Here is a 6,019-nt window from a genome sequence, read left to right on the forward strand (position 1 = left end):
GTACACTGCAATATAACAATAATGGCTACTAAAGTGAGTGGGCTCGTATTTTTTTTATTTGTTTGCATAAAAGAACTGAAAATTGAGGCACCTCAGCTTGAATCATTTATGAGTCAACCTGCATCAGTGGAAGTTTTATTAATGTACTGTATATTTGTGTTCTTTACCAAAAAAAAATTTATACCGGTATATATACTTGTATAATCTTTTACTAGAATCTTGAGAAAAATAAGAATAAATCCATTTAAACTACTCATCTCTCTCCTTAACTAAGGTGAACTACTTATGCGTTCAATGTAACCTATATTGAGTTTTATCATAACTTAAATACTTACATAATAACATAATAATACCTAAATTGGCTGAGTTTAATATCAAACATAATTTAGTCATAATCTAACGAAACTAGAATTATTGAAACTAAAGTTTACCTAACATTTTATCCGAACCTAAAAGTTAACTGTAGTTGCTCATTTAAACTCTTGCAAGCGAGTGTCCATTGGGCTGGGAAGGAGCAAACTGCCAGTTGCTTGAGAACGTCCAAAGGAGGGCTACCAAGCTGGTACCAACACTCTGATACCTCTCTTACCAAGAGGCGACATAGTGTTTATAAACATCTCAAAGGATATTATTACTGTGCTTATCTAAAATTAGCCTGTTGGCACCCCACTAGATGTCAGCGTCAGTACAAGCTATCATTACTGAAAACTATTAAGCCCCTTGCTCCAAGGAGCTGATAACACCTGGAATCCCCTATCAGAGGTACCATATATGATTCATATTTTACCTGTACAATACTCGGTTTACAATGTTTAATTTTTTTATATTACCCTTTATTGTTACTGTTGTACTGTCACCTCATTTATTTTTTATTTTTCTGTGAATGCTTACAATATGTACTGTACATTATTTACAACTCTTATGAATACGTGTAATGAGATAAACTGCTGATATATAGGCATTTTTTCTGGTTTCTATTCAAAAATAATTGTTTGTGAATGATATTAAAGGAAAAAAACTGTGAGTCACCCCAAGTCTCCCATTTTTGTGAAATGATTTCCTTTCAGTTCTTCGTGTGTGAATGTTCAGTCACTTACACATTTATAAGCACAGTGCAGGTATTGTCACTATATTGCAACAGTCACTTCCACACACCACCATTGTTACCTCCACATCACCTCAATACTCACCCCTCTCACCTCAACACTAATTATCCTACATACTACTACCATACCAGGTACGGTAGTTGCCCCCCACACCACCTCGATACTCATCCCAACACAAGGGAGAGGAAGAGAAAAATCAGTGGTAATAGGACTAGTGGGATATCATAGCATTTCACTTATGACATAGAGTAGTATATTGTATTTCACTAGGACATAACTGCAGTGCTTGGTGTTCTAGGACATACAGGGTACAACTTCTGATTTTAAGGGTTAAAACTAACTTCTTTGTTTTTTAAGTTGTGAACACTTGGAATAACTTGCCTGAGTATGTTGTGACATAACCAAATGTGAGCTGTGGAACAAAAATCATATTGTATGTCAGGTGTTGTTAAACTTAATAATAAATAACTGCAGTACCTATGTACTAAATGCATTTTTTATGTGGGTGGACCAGATGGCTGTAAGAGGAGGAGGAGGAGGAGGCCATCTTCTTACTTGTCTGTAAAACAAGTGTAGAAATTTAATTGGACATACTGTATACGTTTGTTGTAACATTAATTATTGTATATTTTTAATCATATAGCAAATTTGGGGTAAATACAAGACATTATTAAATAAATTTGTATTGACTAGAGTATTTACACACCTGTTAGAGGGATACATGTTCAGTAACTAGTGTTATATTAATATAATTGTAATAGATGGTGTAAAGAGTGTATTAATAGCAAGAGATTGAATGTTATCGAGATTGTTTCAAGTGGAGGAGGCCAAACTTTATCAAGATCTTGGGTGGAAGAGGTTGATTGAGTCCAGTGACTGGCATGTTATAAACCAACTTGGCATCTGGTGAGAAACTAATATTTTATTGTTACAACTGCAATTTTTCTTGTAGGTTTAGAATAAAATTTGGTTCCAAACCTGTCAAGTTTACTTTAAGTTCAATTTGTAAACAAAGCAGAATTAAAATGAACAAAATGTAAAAGACAATACTGTACCGAATGTATTTCTTTTTCAGGGAAATGTTCCCAATTTTCAGTGAACAATTCTTATTCTCTTCTCTTTTACTGTGCAGTAAAACTCCCATAATTTGAACCCCTCAAATTCGTAATCACTCATAATTCATAATGTTTTGCTGTTACAAAATATGAGGCGACAAGGTACCAAGCGCCAAAAATCACAATAAAAAAAACTCTTAAAGTTTGGAAAAATTCAAACTTATGTAACTTGAACCAATGAAGATATTGAGTTCATTCAAATGGCAATATGTAGAGCTCTTAAAGCTGGTTTTGCAGATACTAAAGTCATTTTAATTGAAAAGATTGTGTATAGTAAAAATTTCATTGTTTTTTATGGGTAGTGTTTGCAGTTTCATCAATATGCATTATTGAGGTATAATTTTCATTAGATGGAAGCAATAGTGTAATAAGACCACAACAGAAAGTCAAAGGTCATTATACTGTTTGCATAACAGTAAACAATACAAGGTATCACCAATATTTTGACTGGGAACCTAGCACCAAAAAGTATAATAAAAAAAATGCGGATACTTATTTCTTAGTTATTATTAGAAAAATTACAGTAAACAATGACTTGTAGTACCAATATTACCACCCACCCTTGCTCCCAGCTACCTTCTACTCCCTTTGTTCCCCCCTTTGGTGTGATAAAACTCGTCACTCGGACAGGTAGGAACATGACACGCCACGTGCTACCAGCCCTCACTCCCACCATCCTCGCCCTCCCTTTTCTGTTTTGTTTACTCTTCTCTCAATGGCCCTCACTCCCTACTTTTTGCCTGTTGGAAAATAAAAAAAAATGTTTCAAGTGTCATTGGATAGCATTCCTATGACATTTTTGTAGAAACATGGACTCTCATTAGCTAATTAACCAGAAACATTAGTCGCTATAAGTGAGAGAGGCTACGATGGGGGGCCACGGGTGTTGTCCCCTTCTCCCCCAGTGCAGGGGTCCCCGACTTATGAACACCAGCCGATACGAACAAAGTACCACAAGGTCAATTATTTTAAGAATCTGACATTAGTACAACTGACTCGTGGTATTTATGTACGAGAACTAGTTTGCATGGCGTAGAGGCAAGGCAGAGCAACAGGTGGGGAGTGAAGTATCACCCAGCCACATGCCTTGAAGGAGCATCAGTATGGTTTACCCTAACTGCATTAACATGCATGATCAAGTGCAAACTGTTGTTTTTGCTTCTCATTTTTTTGCCCTCATCATGGCTCCCAAATGCAAACCTGATGCAAGTGATAGTAGTGCATCTAAGAAAAGGAAAATAATTACGATGGAAGTGAAAGTTGATGTAATTAAATGTTCTGAAAAAAACAAAACACCCTCAGTCATTTGAGGACAGATGGTTCGACACAGCACTGACCCACATTGTGTTCACAGAAGAGGGTATTAGATATAAACTGTCAAAGCTAAAGGTCCATAAGAGTTCCGGCCCTGACGTGGTGTATCCCAGAGTGCTAAGAGAGTTGTGCAACAAGTTTGCCGAGCCCCTGAAGATCCTGTTCTGTAAATGCCTGGATGAACAAAAGGTCCCCAGTGATTGGAAAATGGCTCTTGTGAGTCCTATCTTCAAGAAGGGCAATTGTCACTCCACGAACAACTATAGACCGGTGAGCCTGACCAGCATAAAATGTAAAGTACTGTACTTGAGAGTATTATCAAAGATGCCGCGATGGAACATCTACTATAAAACAACCTTGTAAAGGATTGCCAACACGGTTTTATGCCGGGGCACTCCTGCTTAACGCAATTGCTCAAGGTATTGGATATTTGGACCCATATTCTGGAATGGGGTGGTAATATCAACAAAATATACCTCGATTTTGCCAAGGCTTTCGACAGTGTACCCCACGAAAGGCTGAAAATCAAACGAGAGGTACGGAATTCGGGGAAATGTCCTAGTGTGGATAGAAGACTTTCTACATGATCGCAAGCAGTGTGTGTGGTGATTAATTGCACGAAATCATCATCTGTACCTGTCACAAGAGGGGTACCATGGCAGTGTATTGGGCCCGCTGTTGTTTGTTTGTTTCATAAATGACATGCCTGACGTACACTCCTCCATACAATTGTTTGCCGATGATGCCAAGTTATTTTGGGAAATCAAGAACCAAGCGGACTGTGAAGAGCTCCAGAAGGATTGTTGCGTACTGGATGTGTGGCCAGAAGATATCCCAGACTCAGGACGAGGTAGGAGAGAAACTCACAATTGCGTTTTCTTTATATATTGTAGGTACAGTGCTGTGCTAGGGAGATGCTGTATGGTGAGAAGTAAGTTGCTGGTGTCGACCCCCCATGTCTAGACTGGTCAGAGAAACTTGGCGCGACTCTAGACGACTAGGCCTTGGCAGAACTCCGTTGCTATGGGATGCGGCTATGCTGTTGTAGGGGAGAGAATCCACTGCAGGATCTCTGTGAGCTCCAAGAATGGTCGAAGAAATGGCTGCTGAGATTCAATGTCACGAAGTGTAAGAGGATGCACCTGGGGCATACCAATGGTAAGGAGGCGTATCATATGTCCCAACGGGATGAAGAAACTGCACTATTTGAGACTGAATGTGAGAAGGACCTAGGTGTGTATGTTGACAATGAGCTGAAGTTCTCGGGGCCATTGCGAGAAGAAGGTAAATCAGGCAAATAAATTATTGGGTCTTATAAGAAGGTCGTTCAGATATCTAGACGGTCTGTCCCTCATAGAGATCTTCAAGAGTGAAGTGCTTCCCCATCTGGTCCCCGAGATATGCTAGGGACTCTCAGTTGGTTGAAAATGTTCAAAGGAGGGCCACCAGACTGGTGCCTGCTCTTCGGCTCCTCAACTTCCCTGGGAGATTGGAGCGCCTGAACTTGCCTAGCTTATAGTTTAATTTTTTTGTATTCACTAGTTTATTCATGGCCATATTTATAAAAAAAAATTGCCAATACAGTACAGCTTCACAACTGCTGTTCCAATGTATTGTTAGAAATTTAAGAATGGAAGTTTTAAGATTAGGCTGCTACAGTGGAAAAATTTGAAGATCAGGCTCTACTATTCTTTTACTTTTCGTTTTACTTTTATCCACCTTGTCACTGATAGGCTCGTTAACTTCTTGGGCGGTCCTATTTACTTTTTTTTTATCCTCTTCGCCACTGATCGGCTTGAAGAAAATGGTGTGGGGAGAAACATTCATAAAGATAGTTAACAACAATTTACATTTTATTTATTTTTTTTTTTTTTGGCTATAACACTCAGAACGAAATGTGTATGATATATTCAAGTAAGGGATATTATAACCATGAATGCTCAGTGGTATACTGTACATACATGCCAAACCAATAAATATTAGTATTATTGTTATTATTACTTAGCTGTCCCGCTACTGTTTAAACTGCGTTGACACCTCACTCATTTAGTATTTCTAACTAAAAATTTATATTAATTTTTTTCTCTCGGCAGTTGCTGGTGTCAATACTGATTACAGTATTCATCGCTCCTTTGAACTTCCCGTAATAAAGGATTCACACAACCTCGTCATTTGAAATAGACCAACTTTTCTCTCTTGTTTGAAATTTTTGATAAGTAATACAAAAATTAAAGTTCTAAAGTGAGGGGGATGAATAAATTCGTATTTATTCTTATTTAATTTTGAAATTGGCACAATCTTCCTTGTTTGTTGTGGTTACGTGTGGTGTCCGTATACCTGGATTTCGTTTGCATTAATTCATAAAAAAGATTACATAATTCACAGCTAACTTTTCATTTGTCATTATTTAACAGGATAAGTTAGAAATTAAACCAATTTTTCATGGAAAGCGTAATAAAATTTGTAAGTAGAACGGGTGAAAAT

This window comes from Homarus americanus, unplaced genomic scaffold, assembly GCF_018991925.1.
Source record: "Homarus americanus isolate GMGI-L3 unplaced genomic scaffold, GMGI_Hamer_2.0 scaffold49310, whole genome shotgun sequence".
In the NCBI taxonomy this organism is placed as follows: domain Eukaryota; kingdom Metazoa; phylum Arthropoda; class Malacostraca; order Decapoda; family Nephropidae; genus Homarus; species Homarus americanus.